Below are 8,518 nucleotides of genomic sequence, written 5' to 3' on the forward strand. Positions count from 1 at the left end.
CCCCCCCCCCCCCTTGCTTACTACCACTGTCCCACTGTCGTCATGTCACCATGTTTCTTCAATGTTTAGATGTGAGCAGCTTTTTTTCTGTGGTTTTCTTTATTTTCTTCTTCTGCCCTTGTGGATAGAAGTCTTAAAAATTGTGAGCCAAAATAAGGAAATATTTCTTTAACTTTTCATTTTATTTGCTTTTAAAGAATCTCTGTGTATCCCAGGCTTGATTCGAAACTATTGATTCACTTTCCTCCACTAACCACACACTTGAATTACAGGAGGATTTTTATGTAATGTATGTTGTCAGAGTGATAGAAGATCTAGCAGAGTGAACATACTTTTAGACATAGTAAGGTATGTGAGTCTGGTAGTGTAAATTTCAAGCTAAGGGGTTTGTTTTGTTTTATTTGTTTTTACCACCTACAATATTTTCTCTACAACAATTTGAAGTATCTATGAATATGTATTTTTCACTCCCACAGTGTCAATTCTCTAAAGACTCATTACACACCAGGCACTGTTAATAGGGTCCCTGAGGGAGATCACATTCTAGTAGAGAGATAAAGCTGTAATCATGTAAGAATCATAATGTCAAATACCCAGAGGTGCTGTAGAGAGGACAAATGTGATAGGTAACTCGACTGCTGAACAATGCTGCTGTTATCGATGGTCAGGGATATCAAAGTCTTTCTTTGAGCAGCTTGAAGGAGACCTTGCTTGGGACTTCAGTAGATAGAAGATAAATTCCACCTAATGGGGGCTCTGAGGAAGAATAGCAAGCAGGAAGGCACTGAGAAGTTATTGGGAGATTAGTAATTTTCGAGCTTTCTATAGAAAAGAGAGAAAGGCTGAAGCTGAGGATATAAACTTGAACCAGATTATATGATGTCATGTAAATCTTGGGAGCTGAGACTGTAATTGCATTTCAAAGTACCTGGAATATTTTATGCAGACAAATAATGAGATTTTAACTGCAAGAAGGAAGATGTCTCTGAGGCTGCTTGTTTGCTTGTCAGCACTCGCAGTCATGAGCGTCCAAGGTCTGTCAACATTATGTTTATAATTTCCCTTTATCCACCTCCTCCCTTCCAGACCCACCGTCTCCATTTCAGAATAGGACTACTGATCTATTTTTCCCTACCTTCTTGCCCCCAACCCCTGTCTTCTCTCATCTGCTCTAGATTTTCCCTTTTGCACTGTCTTGACTTGAAAATTCACCTGCTTCTCAACATTTCTGTGTTAGGTGCAGCACCCCTGTGAAGACAGATCAAGGAGGAAGTCTGGTGGTTTGACCCCAGAGGTCAGGAGGTCAGGGAAAGTGGATTAGGTCTGAAATATTAGCATGAAGAATTGAGTTTTTCAAAGGAAGAGATTTACTTTTGAGAAAAATTTAATCTTGAGTTGATACAAAAGGTAAGGACTCAGTAATATCATAGGGATGAACAGCACCCAGCTTTTCTTTAGTCTAGCCTCTTATGGACCAAATGTCACCAATAAACAAAAATACAGATCAACAATACTCTGAATCCTCATAAAGGATATAATATCTTTGGGCTATCTTGGTTTTGAAAGATTGGATCCTGAAAACAAATGGTGATGACATAAGTGTGGGTGCTGTGTACTTCAGAAATGCTTAGCAGTGGAATTCTGCAAACACTGAAGGAAACATTAGCATCCATTTAGCTGTCACAGGAACAATCCCAGTTAGATTTTAACTTCATTTAAATCTGGGTCAGTATTGTACAAGTCAGTGGGTTATTGAGGACACTGCTTGGCCTAATGGAAATGATGTCAGACAGGTTTGTGCATCACTGGGTGATAACACGCTAGAACACCCTGTGCTGTAAGTTTATACCGCAGTGATTAATCCTGCACCTGGGAAGTACAAACAGACCTGGTGTCCCCTTTTACTCACAATCATTTGTCAGTGTAGCTTTGTCTATCTCTGACTGGAAATAAAGGGCCATACTTGGCAGTCACCAGATCCTGCTGAAAATAGGTCATTATCCTTTGCTCTGTTCTCAACTTTCCTTGTAAGTATGCAAAAAGACAACAGTATTAATGTAAATGTAAGGATGTAAGAATTAATGTATTTCTCATCTGTGGGTCAAGCATATTCTTGGTCTCATCTCCTGGAGTGGCTGTACACCTATATAGTGTTGTCTACTCATGGCTGTTTCCATGACAACAAGGAAAGCAACCATTTGAAAAGGGAACAAAATGGTCAAGACAGTAGACTGATAGCTTTTTGCTATCACCACACAAAGATCATTATCCATGTAAAAACAGCTTTAATGTTTTCTGTGAAATGATGTAGTCCAGCTAGGTCAAGAAGAAGGCTTGCTTCTTCAAGTTTCACCCTAGAAGGATCTGTGCTAACTCCTGGTGTCCATCATAGTAATGTTCCAGGTGTGCCAGCAAAATGTTCAGCCACTCTCATATCCTGTCCAGAAAGAGGTACTGAGGTGTACAAGGTAAAATACATGGGATTGACTCAGAGCTGAATCTCCCACTGGATTGTTTTTTGACGAAGTCTCCTAACCTTGCTTTCAGGATTTTAGTCCTAAAACCCATAACATTAATTTTTATCACTTTGAAGGCACACAGGTAGTATTGAATATACTCATATTTCATGGTAGCTGTCCAGAACATTTCTCTCTTTAAAATATCCACTCAGCAGCTCTCTTTTCTTCCTCATTCTGATCTCTACTAATCTGTATTCTGCTTTCTGTTTCTATGGCTTTGATTGATACTCTTGGTACCTCACACTAAGAGGATCATATAACATGTGTCTCTTTGGGCTGGCCTATTCAACTTAGCACAATATATCCAAAATTTATGTATGTGGCCACTACACTTATGAAGAACCACACTTTCTTTCACATGCTGAGTTTATGATTTGCTTTCCACAAAGCAGGAAATGGTAAGCCATTTTTTCCTCAGGGCATGATTGTTATCATCCAGTGCAAACTATGAAACATTACATATTTATTTATCACTATTATTTAGAGAGTTATACTCAAGTAGAGAGCGTGCTTAAGACATAAAATATGGATTCTCGTATCTTTACTGTCATTTTTCTTGTTACATGCAAATAATCTATTTGCTCTGGGGCCACAACATATTATCTATGTTATCAATTCTCGGTTACCTTAGTAGGTTTGCTGGAAAGACATAGAGGAGACTCATTCCTCAGATATGTATCTGAAATTCCTCAAGTCCTGATGCCGAGACCTCAGCTGCTATCTATCTCACAAAGCTTCATTCTTCTGATTTTTAATATGGACTGAAGCTATGCCAGAATCAATTAAAAAAACTGATGAATATTTTATATCTTTGAAGTTATTATATCTAAAAATTCTGTTACTAAAGCTAAATTTTTGTTGTATTCTAGAGTTCTCATTTCAGATATTCCAACCACTCCGTCTTTCTTCCAGTTCTAATGGCAACATAAGCCCCAATCATCTTAGACTTTAGTCATCTACAGTATTGAACTAGACAAGAACCAGGGTCTATTTGAATTTATTATCCCTTGTATTTTTGGATCCAAATACTTTTTTTCGTGCTTTCTAGGTACCAAATAAGAGAATGACTTTATCACTAAGGACCTGTAACAGTGCAGCTGTCAAGGTATTAATAGATACAGCAATAGGTATTGAGAGGTGAACATTTTGAAGGACTCCAAATAACAAATATGCCGATACAAATTTAAATTATACTCAGTTTTCTTAAAGTTGAGGAAAACACCAAAGCGATTATCAGAAAACTATCAGTTCAAATATTTTATTGCCTATCGAGACACCTGATAATGTAAGTTATTGGGCAAAGAAGCAAGCAGAGGGCTCATCCAATACCTTGATGGCCCCCAGAAGTTTACCACAGCTCATTCACCTGGACATAATATTCACTCCATGCTTGCATTGGGGATAGAGTGAGTGAAAGAAATCAGGAAGTGTCAATTTGGCTGGATGAGAGTATTGTTCAGATTAAAGTTAGCTTAGGATTTATAAACTGTTGTTTGATTTTAAACTCTGTAACCATCCTGCCAGTAGACACATGTCTTCATCACAAATCTATAAGCTAGAGACATAAAACTTGGAAAATTGCAGTTATTCAGCAAGCAAATTCCAAATGAAATTCAAGTCATAGCTGCCTTATACCAGATCCAGGATGTAATACTCACTGTTCTCCACAGAAATCTTCTCTGTCAAATAACATCCTTGAAGACAGAATAACTATGATCAATTATGACATAGCACCTCTCCACCTAAAGCCATACTACCCTCACTGCTCAAAGCACTTCACTCCAGCCATGATGCTTATCCCCAGAAACACTTCCCATAGTGGGCATCCTCATGCACACAGACTTTTCAGACTTTTGGAAACCATTACAGGAGTTTAAATATGTTCCAAACATATTTAAAAGGTTCCTCTCCTAATGATGCAAATCCACCAGATTCAACCTTATGAAAAAAGTACTCACATTTGATTGAGAGTGCTGAATATATTTTTACATTAAAAAATCATCCGTGCAAAGCACATTTCTTTTTAAGAAGTTTCTTGAAAATGCATTTTATTATTGAGTATATGGTAACGATAAACTTAATGAGACATTCCAGTTCTATTTTTCCTAAAAGTTATCTTATGTATTATAGATTGTTATCATAGTTAAGCTAATAACTTCAAGTCTGTACAGTCAACATAATTTTGCATATTTATATAAACATGAAAATTTTATTAGATTATTAAAATAACATAGATTACAGTTGTGTAAATACCTATTAAAGAAATATTTGATAGTCTATTTAATAACTTAAAATGTGTCCATATAACACAAAGTAATTAATGCTTTTTATCAACTGAGTAGAGTTTTATCAATAGTAAGAATTTGTGTGAATTTTTCTAAGAAAAATGGTGGAAGCCTAAGGTTCAGTCTCACAGTTCTCATCTGCAGATATACTTTTGAGTCATCTGGGCAAGTTAAAAAGTGCCTTAGGTGTGAACCCAGTCTATCAGCTCCTATGTAGCTGATATGAGCTGTAACCTGGAGAATAGGAACAGGATTTCGAACAAATTCTTTCACATCTAAGGTTAATCACCTCTTTCCTAATTATTTGTTTTTCCCTAAATGTAGCAATCCTAAACACAATTTAAGACAACAAAACACAAACAAACAAACAAACCAAAATAGTCTACTTCTAAGCCATTGCACGGGGTACAATTAAGGTTCCCCTTTTGAAAAGTGGGACAGAATAGATTTCCAGAGGTAGTTTGAAGCCAAGCAGAGAGATTCAGTCAGAAGCCAAGAGAAGACAGATTGAATCAGTCAGTTTGGAGAGGAGTTTGGTCTGGAAAAGGTGAGTTGAATCATTCTACTTCTTTCCTGTCCATTTCTCTCTTCTTCCCTTCTGTCTGCCCTGTCCTTCTGGCCCAGCCTCAGTTGTCAAAGTAGAAAAGAATCACATTACTTATTCATCCCATCATCACCAGTCAGAGTCAGGACAGCACCTGGCTCATCTCCCTTTGGTGCCTTTTGACATTGAGGGTCACCTTCACCAAGACTGGTTGCTTTTAAACATGAAAATCTTAGACAATCATATTTTGCACAGGTGAGGAAGGACAAATATTCAATGCCCTTCTATGGTATTCTATGACAATGCCAAGTATCCTGACAGCATTTGGCTCTGCCAGCACATCAATTAACAATTGAAAATGCAGGTACACACCTGCATAGCCATTTGATACACTGTGTTTTAAGGGTAGGTTATCTCAATAAATTCTACTATGGATCTCTTCATTCACTTGTAATAGTGGTATTTTAATAATGGCCCTATTTTGTAAATCTATCTTAAAGTTTTTTGTTGATATCAAATTTCTATTTTCTTTGGGAACTCTCAGTTCCTTCATCATATCTTGGGAACTTTAAAGCAGCTTGCAAACTATTTTTAGCCGTACTAACAACTATCAACATTAATTGAATATTTTCATTTCACATCTTTAAAAACAAAGTGACACAGACTGACTGTCTCATCAAAAGGATGAGGAATTTAATGTTCTTTTTATTCATAATTTTCCTGATACATCTTTAAATTTTAAATCCTGATACATCTTTAAATACATTTTTGTCTTTAAATTAAATTTTTATGTAAATTTCACCAATAATTATAACTCCATTTCATTAATTTTTATAATTAATTAATTAATTAATTAATTTTACACTCCATTTCATTTGTAGAGCTGTATATTATGTCAGCAACTTAGACTCAGAGCAAGAGGGTAAAATAGAACATGAATTAGGAAAGTTACAGTGAGTGTAATTCACTAAGCAATTGCCAGGTGTGGTGGTACGTGCCTTTAGTCCCAGCACTCGGGAGGCAGAGGCAGGCAGATTTCTGAGTTCGAGGCCAGCCTGGTCTACAAAGTGAGTTCCAGGACAGCCAGGGCTATACAGTCACTAAGCAATTGTCTCATCTTCATTTTTCTTTAAGGGAAACTAAATAATTTTAAGCACATTGAAACATTTATGGAACATTTAGCATATATTAGGCTACAGAAGAAACATAGATAAAATATAAGTCAGAAAGAATAGAGTTTTGACTTTTGACACTGCAATACAAATTGTATATCCATAGCAAGAGAAGAATTGAACACGGGTTTCTCAGGCATTTGGAAAGCAAAATAAATAAGCAAATACAATTTTTGAAACTTTTAATAATCAAATGAGGTAAAATATCTAGACTTTAATGAACATTAAAGATTTCTTGATAAAATTATGGGTTTCTAGCAAAGTACAGTCAAACAACACATTTAAAACAATACTTTTAGTGCAGAAAAAAATAATGAAAACAGTGGTTTAAGATCTTTGTGTTAAGATAAGAGGAAAAAAAAAGTGAAGATAAGCAGAGGGAATTCTCAAAATCGCACCTAAAATTCAATGAGTTAAAACAAAGAAAAGAAGAAAATACAAAAAGTCCCTTCTGGTCGGCTCCAGCTCCGGGTCACCTTGGGCACGAACTTGGTGGACGGTCCCACGGTCCCCAGAGGACTCTCCATGTGATCTTAGAATCACTGGTGAGTGGAACATAACATAGATTCCAATCCAGTCACCCTGGGCCTGAGCCAGCAACAGGGAAGCAGAAAACATACTTGACCAGGGGCATATGTCCCTTTTGGTCTGCTGTAGCACCAGGTCACCTTGGGCACGAACTTGGTGGATGGTCCCACAGTCAACAGAGGACTCTCCACTCGATCTTAGGATCACTGGTGAGTGGAACACAATATTTGTTCCAAACTTATCTTGATGGGCCTGTAACAACAGGATCAAGGACACAGGAGTCAAGCCTGACCAGTAGCTAGGGATCCTTCTGATCGATACTGGTATACCTTGGTTTCAAACACACCATACATCCCCACGGTACTCAAAGGAGACACCACTTCCAGGTGCTGTAATATGCCAAGGATTTTAGGATTCCAGGATCCCAGGATAAAAGGAACATGGTCACACCAGGATCTCAGGGTCTCAGAGGAAGCTTGACTGCCAAGAACCCTGACACACCCAGAATCTCAGGTTCACAGGAGCCTGGAATCACAGGATTACAGAGAAAGATGGACACTGTGGAGTCCTGAATCAGCCAGGATTATAGGAAGGACAGGTTCCAATTAGATATATTGAGGGCAGCAAGCACTTGAGATAATCAGGTGGCAGGAGGCAAACTTAAGAACAGAAGCAACAGAAACCAAGGTTACTTGGCATCACCAGAACCAAACTCTCCCACCATAACAAGTCCTGGATACACCATCACACCAGANAAGCAAGATATGGATCTAAAGTCACTTTTCATGATGATAATGGAGGACTTTACGAAGAAAATAAATACCTCTCTTAAAGAAATACAGGAATACACAGGAAAGCAGCTAGAAGCCCTTAAAGAGGACACACAAAAACCCTTAAAGAGTTACAGAAAAACACTACCAAACAGGTGAAAGAATTGAACAAAACCATCCAGGATCTAAAAATGGAAGTAGAAACATTAAAGAAATCACAAATTGAGACAACTCTGGAGATAGAAATCCTAGGAAAGAAATCAGGAACCATAGATGCGAGCATTGTGAACAGAATACAAGCAATGGAAGAGAGAATCTCAGATGCAGAAGACTCCATAGAAAACATGAACACAACAGTCAAAGGAAATGCAAAATGCAAAAAGATCCTAACTCAAAATAACTAGGAAATCCAGGACACAATGAGAAGACCAAACCTAAGGATAATAGGTATAGATGAGAATGAAGATTTTTCAATTTAAAGGGCCAGTAAATATCTTCAACAAAATTATAGACGAAAACTTACCTAACCTAAAGACAGAGATGCTAATGAACATACAAGAAGCCTACAGAACTGCAAATAGACTAGACCAGAAAAGAAATTCTTCCTGACACATAATAATCAGAACAACAAATGCACTAAATACGGACAGAATATTAAAAGCAGTAAGGGAAAAAGGTCAAGTAACATATAAAGGCAGAC

Source organism: Mus pahari, chromosome 2 (assembly GCF_900095145.1).
Source record: "Mus pahari chromosome 2, PAHARI_EIJ_v1.1, whole genome shotgun sequence".
Taxonomy (NCBI): Eukaryota; Metazoa; Chordata; class Mammalia; order Rodentia; family Muridae; genus Mus; species Mus pahari.